At 37.2% G+C, this 18927-nt stretch overlaps 1 protein-coding gene across 9 annotated transcripts in view; it reads right to left on the bottom strand.

The window, feature by feature from the left end:
- Positions 1-18927, bottom strand: part of ASH1L (ASH1 like histone lysine methyltransferase) — a 205277-nt gene that overhangs the window by 179530 nt on the left and 6820 nt on the right. Inside the window, exon 2 of one of the 9 annotated variants that reach the window (XM_055584044.1) lies at positions 9849-10014. The exons of the other annotated variants lie outside the window; for them this stretch is intronic. The gene's annotated coding sequence lies outside the window, so the exon portion shown is untranslated. The remainder of the gene's footprint in view (positions 1-9848; positions 10015-18927) is intronic. 9 annotated transcript variants of the gene reach the window in all.

Raw genomic sequence — 18927 nt, 5'->3', positions numbered from 1 at the left:
ACCAAATTTAAGTGTGTCTAGTAAAAACAAATCCAAGTTCTGAAGATACTTCACAACAAAGAATGCTTTTTATCTGCTAAACGTAAACTGCTTGAAAAGCAGTCCCTACAACAGCTGCCAAAATGTTGTTTTTGAACTTTTAAAGCACTGTTCTTTGTGAATGATATTCTTTCAGCTTTTGGAAAGATGTATCTATACAACCTAGGTTTTCCATCTCAGGGCAAGGATTCCATATTGTTACACAATTTATTTTGGTTCTTACTATAATATATTCAATTTAAAACACAGTTTCAAGGAGAAACACAGAACTAAGAATGCTAGAATGTCTTCATTCATGCTCAAAGAGGCAAATTCAACATTCAGCTAATGTGCAACATTGGGGTTTATATTTTCACACCACTGAAACAATCCAAAAACGTCTAGCCCAAATTCTAGAGGAAACAACATTAAATATATGCACGAAGTCCCTTTTCCTAGATCATTTTATCTATGAACAAAGTTTTTAGAAAATTATTAATTACAGGTGACCCTTGAACAAGAGTTTGAAATGCACAGGTCTACTTAAAGATTTTTTTCAGTAGTATATACTACAGTGCTATGTGACTCACAGTTGGCTGAATCCACACATGTGGAGGAACTGCATATACAAGGAACCGACTATGTGGATTTCTGACCACCTGGAGGGGCAGGCCCCTAATCCCCATTTTGTTCAAGGGTCAGCTATATATATTTTCTAAGTACTACAAATATTGAATCCTTACAGTGGGCTTAGCATTAGTAATTTAAAAATAATAAAAATACCTAAATTTCACCAAGCTCTTAATATGTGCAAAGCGCTATGCTAAAAGTTTTATATAGATTATTTCATTTAAGCATCACAATCAACCATGAAGCAGTTACTATTATTACCCTCTTTCTAGAGATGAAAAAACAGGCGTGCCTTTTTGCGTGCTAAGTCACTTCAGTTGTATCCAACTCTTTGTTAATAGCGATTAAAAGGTAGAGTCTAGGTCTGTCTGGTTACACTGCCTCCCAAAGATCATGTTTACTGTTAAGTCACTTGGTTGTGTCCGACTCTTGGCGACCGCATGGACTGCAGCCCATCAGGATCCTCTGTCCACAGAATTCTCCAGGCAGGAATACTGGAGTGGGCTGCCATTTCCTTCTTCAAAGATCATGTTTAGTCCTGATCTTATCACTCCTCTCTGCTACATTTGCTATTTGAAACTCTCACCTGGCTGTTACGATCACACTTCTACTGGCTCTCCAACTACCTCTCTAACCATTCTATCATTTCCTTTATGGATTCATCATTCTTAATTTCAATAAATCCTTCATCCATTCAATAAATATTTTCAGAGTCTCTAAGCATGTTTTGAGAATTGTGACATCTACAGCAGATAGTCATAAGTAATACAAATGTGGTCCTTGGTGTCATGAACCTTAAATTTTCGAGGTGAAGACCGATGAATGACTAATCATATAAACGTACTTAACTTCTAATAAACGTGAAGGTACTACTATTTGAGGTAGTATCAAGGAAACTTGGAAGGATGGGAAATACATCTTAGAAAAACATGTAACTATAAGCTGAGACCCAGTATGAGCAGGGATTAGCCAGGCAAAATATGGAGGTGAAAATTATCCAAAAATAGGGGAATGGTGTGTGTAAAAACTCCCTGATATTGTAAAGGTAAACCAAAGGGAGAATGGTACAAAAGGAAAATGGAAAGATAAGTAAAAATAGCTTGCAGAAGGCCTTTTTAGTCTGTGTGAAAGATATGGAATGCAAAGAAAGGCTCTGAGTAGGGAGTAACAAGATACAATCTACATTTTAAGAAAACGCCTCTGGTTGCTATGGAAGAATAATCAGAAAGATAGCAAGAGTTGATTATGAAATAATCATAAAATTGACATATTAAGGCAGTAGCACTGGAAATTTTTTAAAAATTGATGAATTAAGAGATATTTTAGAGGTATAACTGATATGATTTGTCAATAAGGAGGAAGAGAAGAGGGAAAGAAAATATGAAGACTTGAGCAACTAGAGAATTCTACGGTGGTAGACCATTTACACACTCCTTCAACAAATATTTACTAAGTGCTCATTATGTAACAAAAACTTGTATAGCATTGCAAAAAACCCACAAAAATCCTGCCCTCATGGGGCTAACATTTATAAACTGTTTTCCAGGATGAGAAACGTGAGATCAAGAGTTCAGTAATAAATGTCTTAAATCTTAGATGCCTGTGAAACATTTACATAGAAAGATCAAGCAGACAGACAAAAATATATGTACATGATATGTACAGTGGTAGTGGTTTAGTCACTAAGTCATGTCCAACTCTTGTGACCCTTTGGACTGTAGTCTGCCAGGCTCCTCTGTCCACGGGATTTCCCAGGCAAGAATACTGGAGTGGATTGCCATTTCCTTCTCCAAGGGATCTTCCTGACCCAGGGATCGAACCTCAGTCTCCTGTATTACAAGCAGACTCTTTGCGAAGTGAGCCATCAGGGAAGCTGCTATGATAATATATGAATATAAAGTAAAAGGCATTTTATAAGTTTCTGTTTTAACTTGGTAAGAAAAGTAATTTATCTTATTAACTTTTCTTAATACGTAAAAACAGTATTTTTTCTTTTTAGATATGTACACATTTATAATCACCACACTGCATACTAAACAATGTTTGCAGATTTTTAGCTTAAAATAAGTAAAATCTTGCTTGACTCATCTATAATAAATTTTCATGTTCCTCTGTGGTCTTTACTAAACACAGTTAAGAGATTGTAATCATTACTTTATATCTCAACATTCAAAACCAGATATAAATTAACTATATGAGGCTTTTACAAATTTATAGTTCATTATGCATTTAATTTGTCTTGGGTTTCATGCTCTTTAAAATTCTTATAGATGACTGTAATATTTCTTAGAATGTATCATGTTAGCTAAGTAATCACAGTACCACCAGAAATGTGGAGATCATCCTTGACTCCTCAACCTAACAACTAAAACTTGTGAAAACCACATAAATAATTTTTGATTACATATACTTCTAATTCCACTGCCACTGACTTGTCCAAAAAAATTAATTCTGACCCCAAATATAATATTGGTTTTCTAACTTCCCTGTATATTCATCTTGCTCTCCATCAGTCTTTTTCCCAAGATACAGTCAGAAAGATGATTTCTAAAAATAACCTAATTATGTCATTTCTCAGCTTAAAATCTTTGAAGTTTTTATATTGACCTTTGGATATAAAAGTCCCTAATCCTAAACATAATTTAGATTTTCAGTATGGTACAGTATTTCAGGACACAAACTGGATCCAGAATGCACAGGCTCAGATCCCAGGTTCTGGTAGATTAATTTTGGGCAAGGCACTCCATGCCTTGTTGTCTCATCTGTGAACAGAAACTGTTTCTGGGGTTCAATGAACTAGTCCATGAGAAGTACTTACAAAAGTACTTCACACACACACTCAAAGTGTTTACTTTTTTGTTATTATTATCTTCCTCTACCTAACTCTAGCTGCATCATTTCTCATTCTTCTGTGAGCAGAGCAGGAGCAAATAAAACCCCTCAAAAGCAGTAATATATGTATAACACAGAAACAGTTCTAAGTGTTCTAAGAACTTTTCAGTTTCCCAAATGTCTCTGTCTTCCTCCCTCCAGAAGGACACATAGTTCTCTCTGCCTATAACTCTTTTCTATTCCCTTCTAAGTCGACTACCACTCATCCTTTCCATCTCAGCTTAAAGGTCAGTTCATCAGGCAGACACTTCCTAACCCCCTAGACCAGGGGAGATCTCCTTTTTAGAGGTTCATATAGCGTACTGTGATGATGCTGTGAAAGTGCTGCACTCAATATGCCAGCAAATTTGGAAAACTCAGCAGCGGCCACAGGACTGGAAAAGGTCAGTTTTCATTCCAATCCCAAAGAAAGGCAATGCCAAAGAAGGCTCAAACTACGCACAATTGCACTAATCTCACACGCTAGTAAAGTAATGCTCAAAATTCTCCAAGCCAGGCTTCAGCAATAGGTGAACCATGAACTTCCTGATGTTCAAGCTCGTTTTAGAAAAGGCAGAGGAACCAGAGATCAAATTGCCAACATCCGCTGGATCATGGAAAAAGCAAGAGAGTTCCAGAAAAACATCTATTTCTGCTTTATTGTCTATGCCAAAGCCTTTGACTGTGTGGATAACAATAAACTGTGCAAAGTTCTGAAAGAGATGGGAATATCAGACCACCTGATCTGCCTCTTGAGAAACCTGTATGCAGGTCAGGAAGCAACAGTTAGAACTGGACATGGAACAACAGACTGGTTCCAAATAGGAAAAGGAGTTCGTCAAGGCTGTATATTGTCACCCTGCTTATTTAACTTATATGCAGAGTACATCATGAGAAATGCTGGGCTGGAAGAAGCACAAGCTGGAATCAAGATTGCAGGGAGAAATACCAATAACCTCAGATATGCAGATAACACCACCCTTAGGGCAGGAAGTGAAAAGGAACTAAAAAGCCTCTTGATGAAAGTGAAAGAGGAGAGTGAAAAAGCTGGCTTAAAGCTCAACGTTCAGAAAACGAAGATCATGGCATCTGGTCCCATCACTTCATAGGAAATAGATGGGGAAACAGTGGATACAGTGTCAGACTTTATTTTTTTGGGCTCCAAAATCACTGTAGACGGTGATTGCAGCCATGAAATTAAAAGATGCTTACTCCTTGGAAGGAAAGTTATGACCAACCTAGACAGCATATTCAAAAGCTGAGACATTACTTTGCCAACAAAGGTCCATCTAATTAAGGCTATGGTTTTTTCCAGTGGACATGTATGGATGTGAGAGTTGGACTGTGAAGAAAGCTGAGCACCGAAGAATTGATGCTTTTGAACTGCGGTGTTGGAGAAGACTCGTGAGAGTCCCTTGGACTGCAAGGAGATCCAACCAGTCCATTCTAAAGGAGATCAGTCCTGGGTGTTCTTTGGAAGGAATGACGCTGAAGCTGAAACTCCAGTACTTTGGCCACCTCATGCGAAGAGCTGACTCACTGGAAAAGACTCTGATGCTGGGAGGGATTGGGGGCAGGAAGAGAAGGGGACGACAGAAGATAAGATGGCTGGATGGCATCCCTGACTCAATGGACATGAGTCTGAGTGAATTCCGGGAGTTGGTGATGGACAGGGAGGCCTGGTGTGCTGTGATTCATGGGGTCGCGAAGAGTCGGACACGACTGAGCGACTGAACTGAACTGATCGCATACTGTAAGTCCTGAGGCAACTTATACTAGTAAGCTACATGCTTAATATCCATATTCTACATGAGACCAGTTGCTTCATAATAATAAGAATCCTGTCTGCCTTATTACTGCTTTATCCTTAGTAAAGTGCCTGGACCATAAGAGATATTCAATAAATACCTAGAGACTGAATAAGCAAACGTGCGTATTACTATATTTTAATCATGTATACAGAGAATAGATAAAATGGAAATCAAAATACTAAAGAATTGGTATGTTAATTGTCTTTAGACACTATTCAATCTCCTCACATTGTTTTAATAACTAAAATTAAGCACTATGTGTATTACCAGTAAAAGCATAAGCAGTGTCCTAATTGGTTTAAGATATTTTACATTAAACCACTGAATCACAAACGTTACATAAGTCACTGAAATCACAAAGAGCTAAAATATCCTCATGAAGATACCAACAAAATTTGAGCTGTGTTCCTAAATGATTTACACAACATAAACTACAAAGCTGGACAAATTAAGCTTTTTTACTCAACTACAGAACAACCCTTCATTTAAAAGATAGGGAGAATCACCAACAATTCCTAACACCGTACTAATCAGCAATAAATCTAGCTATTTTTATATTTATATACTGTACATATTTCTTAAATTCCAAGATGCTACTGATTCTAAGAAGTTTCACGAATCAATGACCACATTTCCAGGGGAAAATTTTTTTATAAACTACTACTGCATTAAATGTAATTATCAGCTGTGTTATTTCCTAATTTCAGAAACATTAAACAGGGAGGAAAGAATGTCTCTCATGACCAAAGAAATACTATATTATACCAACAAATTATTGCAGAAACTTAGAACAGGAAAGTGAAATAGCAGACATAAATTATAATTAGTAAGCCACAAAAGTAAAATACACACAGAAAGAATTCCCAAAGCTAATCCTGAGGAAAAAATTATACTCATCAACTGTCTGTCAGGAAGATAATCTAATCAAAGCTTACTTTAGTTCTTCCTAATAAAGTTAACAAAGATCAAATATATATAACTTCTATTCTGTTTTTGAGAAAGGAGGGATGGGTCCATGACTGCAAGGAATGTGCAGGGACAGTGATCTCTATCCCTATGGAATTCTAGAATGGCAACAGGAGGAAAGTACAAGTTAACATCAGAAAGATTTGCTCATTAACGAATTATTACACTTTGACCAGGATTAAAGGCTGTCAATTCAGGGCCAATCCACTTGGTTATACACTAAACAAGAGTCACTTCCAAGAGGGCACCATTTACTTTGTAAATATCTTACATTTGTTTTTCATAAAACTTTTCTGTGGAAAAATTGGAGTCGGAATGTAAAATGGTGCAGTTGCTTTGGAAAACAGTCTGGCAGTTACTCAAAAGGCTAAACAGAGTTACCACATAACCTTGCAATTTCACTCTTAGGTGTATGTGTATATATATGTGTGTGTGTGTGTGTATACCCAAGAGAAATGAAAATATTTATCTACACAAAAACTTGTACATATTCACAGCAACATTATCCATACAACGAAATGTTATTCATCTAAAAAACAGCATACAGTCATCCTCAGTATAGGCAGGGGATTGGCTTCAAAACCCTCCCAGATACCAAATCCAAACATACTGATGCCCTTTACATAAAATGGCAAAGTATTTTCATATAACCTACATGCATTTAAATCACCTCTAAATTGCTTCTCATTCCTTACACAAAGTAAATGCTACATCAGTTCAGTTCAGTATATCGTGAATGCCGTGTAAATAGTTGCATGCAGAAATTTCAAATTCTGCTTTTTGGAACTTTCTGGAATTTTTTCCACCCATTTTCAATCCACAGTTAGTTGAATGCGAGGATGTGAAACCCAAGGATATTGAAGGCCAGATGCACTGATACCTGCTATAACATAGATGAACTTGGAAAACACTATGTTAAATGAAGGAAGCCAGCAACAGAAGACACTGTAACATTCCATTTGTATGAAATGTCCAAAACCAGCAAATCCATACAGAAAGAAAGTAGATTAGCGGGCTGACAGCCCTGGTAATTAGGGCTGGGGTAACAGGGGATACCTGCACTGGAAAGTGCCTGCTAGTGGGCACCAAGATGAATGTTCTTAAATAGATAGTGGAGATGGGTGTAGGACTATGTGAATATACTAAATCACTGAATTGTATGTTTCAAATTAGTGAATTGTACAGTACCTCAATAAATTATACCTCAATAAAGTTATTTAACATTTTTATGGCAGATCAAAATAAAGGGTCTTGTGGAAGGGATTCCCTTCTTACTTTGCATAAATACAGAATACACTACTGGCCATCCTGTAAAAACTTAAAAAAATATATTAATAGGCTCATATACAACATTTATTTTTTGGTTGCACTGGATCTTAGTTGCAGCACACAGGATCTTCAATTTTTGTTGCAGCATGTAGGTTTAGTTGTGACCTGTGCAATCTAATTCCTTGACCAGTGATGGAATCCGGGCCCCCTGCATTAGGAGTGTGGAGTCTTAGCCACTGGACCACCAGAGAAGTCCCTATAAAAAAATCTTTCTGAGTTAACATTTCAATATGGCAAGAAGCTAATTTATTTGACATACGTTTGCTGCATGTGGACTTAATTAGCTACCCATTTGGAGAAAACAAAGATCCATTCCTCACTTTAAACTCAAGAATAATTTCCTCATATATTTAAGAGCTATATGTAAAAATAAAAGCACTTGAAGAGTATCTGTGACTATTTCTATAGCCTATGGTTGAGAAACCTTAAAGCAAATCAGGAAACTAGAAACCACAATGGAAAATACAGGCAGATTTGATTATATAAAAGCATTATATACCTGTAACATAAGATGTAAATAAAATCAAAGACAATAAATTGGGAGAAGATACAATAAATATGAAAAAGGATTAATATCTCTAACACACACAGTTACTTCTATAAACTAGAACAAAAGAAAAGATATACAGGAGATATACACAGAAAATTGACATCAAAAGATGACCTGCCTCCCTGGTAGTCAGGCAGATGTGAACTAAGGCAAGGTATTTTTCACTCATTACTTTGGCTGAAATTTAAGACTGATATCAACTAATACTGGCAAGGTGGGACAGGGACACTAGTGGCCACCATCACTCTGGAAAGTCGTATTTTCTATCATAGAAAAACAAAAGCACCAATGAAAGGCTATTATAGCAGTCCTTGATGTGCCACACACAAAAACAGTTAAATATATATATATACACATATACACAAATATACAGCCATATATGCTATTTTTAAGTAAAAATGCAAGCATGATCTCATATTCGTAAAGGGTAAAAAAAAATACATATTTGTATGTACACAGAAATAAATATGAATGGATGATTATACACCAATTGATAGCACTGGTTACCTTTAGGGGAAAAGATTTGGAAGTAAACAGGGAAAAAAATTACCTATAAATAATTTTTCCTTGACCTATTACAGAGTTTATTAGTTTTATAACTAAGCACAAATCCAACAAAAACGTATTAAAAAAAATTTGAAATATACTGAAATATACATGCTCCATATACGTACAGTATTCTTGCCTGGAAAAACCCATGGACAGGGAAGCCTGACAGGCTACAGCCCACAGGGTTGCCAAGAGTCGGACACAACTTAGCAACTAAGCCACCACCATCGTTGCCACATGCACACACCTCTCAAGTCTTGTTCATATATACATAAAATCGAGAAATCTAACCCAACAGCCTTTGGATGTACTTTCTAACTCTATTATCCTAATACTGACTAGCTATCTTCTTTTTTGGCTCCATCACAAGGCATGTGAGATCCTAGTTCCCAATCAGGGATTGAATCTGCACCCCGTGCACTGGAAGCACAGAGTCTTAACCACTGGACCTTTAGGGAAATTCCTGAAGTGCTATTTTCTTAATACAATCCTCTCCTTTTTGTTTCCATTCAAGACTACCACCTAGAACACACCTCTTTTGTCTTTTGTCTTATTGTAGTAAGAACACACTATGAGATCTACCAAGTTTTTAAGTGTACGTTATTGTTGACTATATGTACAATCAGTACAATAAATCTCTAGAGCTTATTCATCTTGCTTGACTGAAACTTTATGCCTATTAAGTAATTCTCCTTTCCTTCTACCCGCAACTATATGCTTCTTCAACCTAGATCAGAAAACGAAAACAAATAGGACTTCACGAAATAAGAACTTTTGTTCATCAAAAGACACCACCAAGAGGGTGAAAATGGAAGCCACACATGGGATGATATTTGCAATGCACAGATCTGAGAAAGGAATTGCATTCAGAATATATATTAAGAGCAGGACTTCACAAGAGGATGCCCAAATGTCCAACACACACATGAAAAGATGCTCAACCTCAGCAGTGAAATGTAAATCAATACCAATGAAATACTATTACCCACCAAAATGGCTAAAATTAAAAAGAATGGCAACACTAAAAATTGGGGAAGATGTCGAGCCTGATAAAGTCATAAAGTCATACAATAAAACTTGGAAAACTGTTTGACTGTATTTACTAAAGATAAAAATATGCTTACCCTGTGGCCCAGCAATTCCACTCCTAGGTATATGCCAAAGAGAAATCCAAAGAGAAATGAGTGCATACTGTTCACCAAAAGAGGGGAGATGGCCAGGTAAAGCTTCACAGCATCAACTTGAACTTTGTCTCAGAAGTTGGGTAGGTGTTCTCTAAGCAGCCAGGCACTGGGAGGAACATGAAAGTCATGGAGATATAAACGATTTGTGTGTGGGAATGACTGACAGTTCGAAACAGCTGAAGCACAAGGGTAAGAGGCCCAATGAGACACAAGACTAAAGAAGTAGGCAGGATCCTAACAGTGCTAGAGTATGTCCTGCCAAGGCACATGGTCAGATTTGGATTCAGAAACTGCATGCATTTCAGAGTGTGTGGGATATAGCTAGGGAACCTAGCTGGAAGCCATCCAGGGTAGGACACAGATAGATCATTATCATTTTGCTGCCATTTTTCCAATTTCGGACAGTTACTTTTCTAAAATCCAGCCTGCCGTTCTAACACTGGTATGTTGCTTTAACTAGTCATTCTCCAGAAATTATTGCATTACCAAAATGGTGAAGAAAAAAGGAAGGTGGACAGATACAGACAGTCTGGCAAAGATTTATTTAAACTACCATCCAACCATGATACCATATAAGTTTATTTCCATTTTTAAATGCAATCCCTATTGAAGACATAACAATTCATAATTAAGATTCTTATGAAACAAAGTATAATAGCCTACAATCAAAATTGCACAAGAACCCCCCCACCCCAAATTACATGCCAAAAATCTTATAGGCATATGTGCACTTCTGGGGAAAGGTTAGAAAGGTTTCATTATGCTCTAAATGGGGTCCATGACCACCACCACCACCAAAAGAGTTATGATCCTGTTTTTAAGGCCAGCTTCTCAGGTAAGGTACAAAACGGATGCCCACGAAACTTGGAGGTCGCCACTTTTTAATCACCTAGTTCTAAATCTCAGTAAACATAGTTTCCGGATTTGCATGGAACGGATACACCTAGAAATGTCTTTTGAGGCTTATCTGAATCCCAAATCATACTACTTTTTAAAACATCTCAGTTCTACTTAATAAAAATGCTTCTAACTATCTGGAAATTTTTGGTAATGTTTCTTAAGAATGCCATTTATAAAAAAAAAAAAGAATGCCATTTATATGAAAGAGAATTGGGTCTCAAATACATACAAATGATGTTTCTGACTTAGGAAAAAGAAATCATACATGATACGGATCCTTAATTCTCAGGTGCTTTCTATCAAACAGCCAACAAGCAATCAAATAAACCCTAGAGAATATGTTGTTACTAGAAAAGTTTCCCCTCAATGTCCTGGAATTAATACCTTTTCCTGAACTGACAAAGTCCGACACTAGCCGCCTTTTGGGCACAGTGCCAATTCAACAGATGGGCCCTTCATTTTCCTAATGGTAGAGGTAGACTGGCAAGTGTGAAGTCATATGCTCAAGCAAGAGAATACGTTTCATGCGTTAGCTAAGAGGACTTCTGATAGGTTTTCAAATTATCAACAACAAAATCTGTAGACTGTGATTGCTTTTATCACCTGTTATTCCTATTCCTTCCAATTTCTGACACCTCAAATACATTTAAATGGATCCTTACCCACATCCAGAAAAACCTGCAAAATGCAGTAAGTCAACCTAAACAGTATTAAGCCCTTAACAGTCACATATATGTATTCTAGGATGTCAACTAAGTCCATAGATGAAAAACCAGCTTCCCAGGAAGGTCTAACAATGCCCAATGACAAGTTAAATAAGAAATTAGGAGACTGCTTGATCTCACTCTAATTCTGCAAGTTTTCAAAGCTAGAAAGGGGTATCATATTAATGAGTAAGTAGCTTAACATCTTTTGATACTTGATTCATTATTTCATAAACTTCTACTTGTTTGTTTAACCTTATGTTGCCTCTCACAATGGACGTCTAGGAAACTAATGACCATTCTGGCCATCTTTTCAGAGTAATCAAGTAGAAATAGGCACTCTTGCTCTTAATTTCACATAAAATGAGTGTTCTGAGCTCTGCGACACAAAGAGCTATTTAACAGGTAAAAGAATGGCAATCTGTTTCTCAACCATCTTATTTTTGTCTCTATGTCTTGACTAGTTATTACTTTCTAGGTTTTCTTAGTTAGGAATGTATTATTCCTAATATTATAATATCAAAAGATTCTTTCAACCCTGGCAATTTTACTAAGCGTCAAGAATATGCCACAACTCAGTCCAAGAACATCTCTTCTCTATTTGCACTCACTATCCAGGTAATCTCATGAAGTCCCATGGCTGTAAATAAGCATTTCTACACTGATCAACTCCCAAATTTACACTTATCCCAACCTCAAGATTTATATATCCAACTGCCTACTCAATGTATCTCCACTGGTAACATTTAATAGATAACTCAAAGTCAATATATCCAAACCAAACTCTTAACATCTGCACTCCTGTAACTTGCTTCTGCCAGTGTTCCTCGTCTCAGTAAATGGCACCCAGCTGTTAAGGCCATCTTTGGAGTCATTCTTGACTTACTCTTTTACTCAGACCACACATCCAATACAGGTTATCATCACTACTATCTTCAAAATATATCTTAAACCCGTCTTCTTGATCACACTTTAGGTTCAACTCCAAACCATCTCTTGACTCAAATACTGTAACTGCCATATAACTTGCCACTCTTGCATCGCTCTTGCCTTTCAAAGTGTACATATTAGATCAAGTCATCTCCCCACTCAAAACCTTTCAATAGCTTCCAATCAAATCCAGAATAAAACCTAAACACTTAGTCAAGTCTTAAAAGTCCCTACATTATCTAGGCCCTGGCTACCTCCTTCTCCTTATTTTTTATTATTCTTCCCCACATTGTTCACTCTGTTCTATCTCACTCCTATTTCTTAAACACACCAAACACACTACTGCCTCAGCACTTATGCCTCAGACAGATTCATGGGGTCCTTCGTATCATTCAGATTTCTGTTCAAACACTATTAGCTCAACGGACTTCTCTAAACTACCCAACATTCACCCTCTTACCTTGTTTACATTTCTCTTACAACACTTATCACAAAATGCCATAACATCACACCTACTTATACAATTATCTTACTACTCACTATAAAGTGAGCACCATGAGGGCGGTGATTTTTGACTATCATTCACTGCTGTAACCCCTGGGCTTAAGTATGTGCTAAGTTGCTTCAGTCACGTCCAACTCTGTGCAACCCTACAGCCAGGCTCCTCTATCCATGGATTCTCCAGGCAAGGATACTAGAATGGGGGCTTAATACAGTATTGGCATAAAGTTTAGTCCTCTCTTGGTACCTGCAGGTGGCTGGTTGCAAGACCCCTCACAGATACCAAAACACAAGGGATACTCAACTCCCTTATATAAAATGGGACAGTATTTGCATATAACCTAAGCATGTTCTCCTCTGCACTTTAAAACATCTCTAGATTACTTACAATACATTCACAATACAATGTGAATGCTATATAAATAGCTATAAATACTACAATATAATCACTATACAAATAGCTAATGGTATGAGGCAAATTCATGTTTGCTTTTTGGAACTTTCTGGAATTTCTTTTCCCCCAAATATTGCTGATCTGTGATTGGTTAAAACTGCAGATGCAGAACCCATGAATACAGAGGGCCAAATGTATACAATCAATACTTGTTGAATGCATTCTGTTGGAAGGCACAGGAAGCAGAAAGCTGTTTTTTATTTGACTCTAAACAGAGGACTTGACTAACTGCCCAACAGACTCCCTGTATAAAACATAGGAGACAATAAAGATTCCTCAAAAGTTAGGAGATTTTTTTCCCTAGAATTGATTTGCTCTGGCATAAAATATCACATCCCAAGACATTTCTTCAGAAATCTCTATTCTACCTTAAGAACAAGTTTTGCTTGAACCACATGTAATATGATGGTAGCAATATGTTACATCAATACTGAAAAATTATGTCCTAGAAAATGAAAAGAAAAATGCCCAAGAACCTTATTTGTTTGTCACTGAATCCTAGTGCCTGGCACATAATAATCACTCAATGACTACATGTTGGTCTTTTTTCTCAACCAAAAGAGGTGGTTTAATAAAACAGATGGGTTCTGCTTTAGAAGACTACAAAGCTTTAGAAGACTTTTATTCCTAAAAAATAAAAGGAAATACTGATAAGCTCTAAAAGGAGAACTGTCATAACTAAAGCCAACACTGTACAAAGACAAGGCTCTTCACCCCAAAATATTCACACAATAATATATATTCTTGTTCACTTTAGAAACAAATCCTTGAAGAAGGTAAGATGAAGCCAAGCAGGAGACTTTCCTGGTGGTCTAGTGGTTAAGACTCCATGCTCCCAATGCAGGGGGCCTGGGTTCCATCCCTGGTCAGGGAACTATTAATAAATCCCACATGCTGCAACTAAAGATTCTGCATGCCGCAACTAAAAAAAAAAAAAAAAGATCCCGCATGCCACAACTAAAGATCCTGCATGCCACAATGAAGATGGAACATTTCGCATGCCACAACCAAGATACAAGGCAGCCAAATAAATAAAGCCAAATGCAAAAGCCTAGCCTGAAATCAATACAAAAGTAGAGTTCACATGTGAGGAAAATAAGATAAACCAAGAATTAGGAAAAAATATGTATACATGTAAATAAGTTGTTTATATATACACTTTCACAAATGTATTTTTCATATTCTTACCTCCTATAGAAAATACGTATAAGGAAAGTCATTTGTTTTCCTCAAAAAATTTCTTTTCAGGAAATGAAGAAGAGAAATTAACAGCAAATGTGTATTTTGCACCTGCTATATGACATAAATCATGCTAAGCATTTACACATATTATCTCATAAAATCCTCCAACAAACTTTAGCAGTAAGTATTATTACCATTTTGAGGTTCCCTGGTGGCTCAGGGGTCAAGAATCTAAGTGCAATGCAGGAGACATGGGTTCAGTCCCTGGATTGGGAAGATCCCCTGGAGAAGGAAATACCCACTCCAGTATTCTGCCTGGGAACTCCGTTGGACAGAGGAGCCCGGGGGGCTACTGTCCATGGGGACAAAAAAGAATCAGACACGACTTAGCGACTAAACAACAACAATTCTCATAATTTTACAGTCAAGGAAACCAAAGACCATAATTATTTTGTGAAAAGTTACAAATAAGTTTTTTGTCAGCACCGCGCGGCTGCAGCATTTTAGTTCCCTGACCAGGGATGCAACCCACGCCACCTGCAGTGGAAGCACACAGTCTGAATCACTGGACTATAGGGAAATCCCTCAATCTGATTTTAAGAGTCCCCAATCTTAATCACTACTTGAGATTTTCAACAAATGAAGGAGAAATATACCAGTGTGGAGACTGGCAGATTTGTTTATTATTATGAAAAGCAATTATTTATTATTTTACTTGGCTGGATACCTGTTATAGACAAGGCTTGAATAACTAAAATGCTGGAGGAATGGGGTATATTGTAGTAAAAATTTTCTAAATCAAAAAGAGAAAAACCAATATACATATATATTTTAACACATATACAATATACCATATATATTGCTATATACAATATATAATATTGTATATTACCATATATATACAGAATCTAGAAAACCGGTACTGGAACCTATTAACAGGGCAAGAATAGAGGCGCAGACATAGAGAATTGTGGACACCGAGGGTGAAAGAAGGGATGATGAACTGAACAGTAGTATTAACAGTAGTATTAACATATCCACTACCATGTGTAAAGCAGAGAGCTAGCAGGAAGCTGCCTTTTAACACAGGGAACTCAGCTTCGTGTTCTCTGATGTCCCAGAGGGGTGGGATGAGGACGTGGGAGGGAGGTTCAAGAGGGAAGGGATATATGTATACATATGGCTGATTCATGTTCCTGTTTAACAGAATATTGTAAAGCAATTATATTCCAATAAAAAAAAAAATTCTAACTAAAACAGAATCATTTTCTTGATTTTAATCTTTGTTAAAATTACCTTGAACTGTAACAATACACTATTTTCTCTAAGTAGAGTATATTGAACATAGTTTCATCTTTTTTTTTTTATGGATCTCTAAGCACAAAGGCCAATCTTATATAGTACTGAAGTCACTGGAAATCACAGGAGAATGGTAGAAAGTACTACACTGATTCAAATTACAGTCTCCTGAACTTATTCTGTTGTTATATTCACTTCATATCCTTGCAGATGATCTTTCTCTACCTAGAATGCCCTCACTATACCCTTCTGAATAACTCATATTTATCCTTTAAAACATGTCTCTTCCCACTGGTCAGAAGCCATCCCTAGCCTTTCCTCTCTCCCCCAAGACTTAAAAATGCTCTCTACCTTGGAGAAAGAAATGTATTACATCATATGATACATTTGTTAACATGATGTTTCTCTTACTAGATTCACAACTCTCTTCAAAGAAAAACCAAACCAAAAAAAAAATCCTAGTTTTTTTCCCAACACCTAAGCACAGAAATCGGAGAAGGCAATGGCAACCCACTCCAGTACTCTCGCCTGGAAAATCTCACGGATGGAGGAGCCTGGTAGGCTGCAGCCCATGGGGTCGCTAAGAGTTGGACACCACTGAGTGATTCACTTTCACTTTTCACTTTCATGCATTGGAGAAGGAAATGGCAACCCACTCCAGTGTTCTTGCCTGGAGAATCCCATGGACGGGGGTGCCTGGTGGGCTGCCGTCTATGGGGTCGCACAGAGTCGGACACGACTGAAGCGACTTAGCAACAGCAGCAGCAAGCACAGAAATAGGAATGAAGTACTGGAAAAAATGTTGATTGGCTGAATGAAGAATAACTACTCAGAAAAAATTAAACTCTGATCTTGTTCTACATTTGAGAGTTTCTTCCCCCTTAAACACACACAGAAAAATAAAATTAACTTAAACCTCTAACTAATTTCAGTTTCAAGGTGATTCCTCTTCTTTCTTCTTGAGTCTGCATCTTTATATGCTTCTGCATCTAAATAACTTTCCAACCTGTGTTATCATTTAGTTATCAGTTGTATACATAGAATCTCTACTTATTTGAAATTCTTATCTCCCTATCTTTGTATCCTCAAATATACATATATAAAACACTGTTCATCCAATAATGATTATACATGATTAATTCACTTCTCCATTTTCTCAAATGTCAGAATTGGCAGTTTTTCTTTCAAAGACAATCTTTTAAGTTTTCTCCATTAAATCCCATTAGGCTTCACGTTAGTCCTTAAACTCTAGGGCTTTCATTTTCATCAATGCTGAATTTAAGAAACTTTTATCATACGGAATGTCTCCATCACATTCTCAATGTCATTTACACCAAGAAGCCATGATATAGCTACTTTATAATTGGACAGTGTCCACTTGTGATCTTAGGACAAATAAAACTGAATGAGAGGAGTGGTTTGTATCAAGTGTGGAAAAGGTAGGGAAAAAAATGTAAAACAAGAAGTGTAAGTCAAAGATTTATGATTTATTTACTGTAGAATTAGAAGATAAGTTAACCAAACCTTCATTAATGATGGAATTCATGTTCATCTTGTCAGCCTTTTCTGGAAAAAAAGGATATACGCCTATATTGTACTTAACTAGCAATCACTTCAAATCTCTAGTCTCCAGGAATATTTACCTTCTTTTTCTATCCTATTGAAGAAAGTAGGGAAAACCACTAGACCATTCAGGTATGACCTAAATCAAATCCCTTATGATTATACAGCGGAAGTGAGAAATAGATTTAAGGGCCTAGATCTGATAGATAGAGTACCTGATGAACTATGGAATGAGGTTTGCAACACTGTACAGGAGACAGGGATCAAGACCATTCCCATGGAAAAGAAATGCAAAAAAGCAAAATGGCTGTCTGGGGAGGCCTTACAAATAGCTGCGAAAAGAAGAGAAGCAAAAAGCAAAGGAGAAAAGGAAAGATATAAACATCTAAATGCAGAGTTCCAAAGAATAGCAAGAAGAGATAAGAAAGCCTTCTTCAGCGATCAATGCAAAGAAATAGAGGAAAACAACAGAATGGGAAAGACTAGGGATCTCTTCAAGAAAATCAGAGATACCAAAGGAACATTTCATGCAAAGATGGGCTCGATAAAGGACAGAAATGGTATGGACCTAAGAAGCAGAAGATATTAAGAAGAGATGGCAAGAATACACAGAAGAACTGTATAAAAAAGATCTTCACGACCCAGATAATCACGATGGTGTGATCACTGACCTAGAGCCAGGCATCCTGGAATGTGAAGTCAAGTGGGCCTTAGAAAGCATCACTACGAACAAAGCTAGTGGAGGTGATGGAATTCCAGTTGAGCTATTCCAAATCCTGAAAGATGATGCTGTGAAAGTGCTGCACTCAATATGCCAGCAAATTTGGAAAACTCAGCAGTGGCCACAGGACTGGAAAAGGTCAGTTTTCATTCCAATCCCAAAGAAAGGCAATGCCAAAGAAGGCTCAAACTACCGCACAACTGCACTCATCTCACACGCTAGTAAAGTAATGCTCAAAATTCTCCAAGCCAGGCTTCAGCAATACGTGAACCGTGAACTTCCTGATGTTCAAGCTGGTTTTCGAAAAGGCAGAGGAACCAGAGATCAAATTGCCAACATCCGCTGGATCATGGAAAAAGCAAGAGAGTTCCAGAAAAACATCTATTTCTGCTTTATTGACTATGCCAAAGCCTTTGACTGTGTGGATCACAGTAAACTGTGGAAAATTCTGAAAGAGATGGGAATACAGACCACCTGATCTGCCTCTTGAGAAATCTGTATGCAGGTCAGGAAGCAACAGTTAGAACTGGACATGGAACAACAGACTGGTTCCAAATAGGAAAGGGGTTCGTCAAGGCTGTATATTGTCACCCTGTTTATTTAACTTATATGCAGAGTACCTCATGAGAAATGCTGGACTGGAAGAAACACAAGCTGGAATCAAGATTGCCAGGAGAACTATCAATAACCTCAGATATGCATATGACACCACCCTTATGGCAGAAAGTGAAGAGGAACTCAAAAGCCTCTTGATGAAAGTGAAAG

Source organism: Bubalus kerabau, chromosome 6, assembly GCF_029407905.1.
Source record: "Bubalus kerabau isolate K-KA32 ecotype Philippines breed swamp buffalo chromosome 6, PCC_UOA_SB_1v2, whole genome shotgun sequence".
Classification (NCBI taxonomy): Eukaryota; Metazoa; Chordata; class Mammalia; order Artiodactyla; family Bovidae; genus Bubalus; species Bubalus kerabau.
Note: the sequence above shows the minus strand (reverse complement) of the source record. Positions and strands in the feature narration are given on the sequence as shown.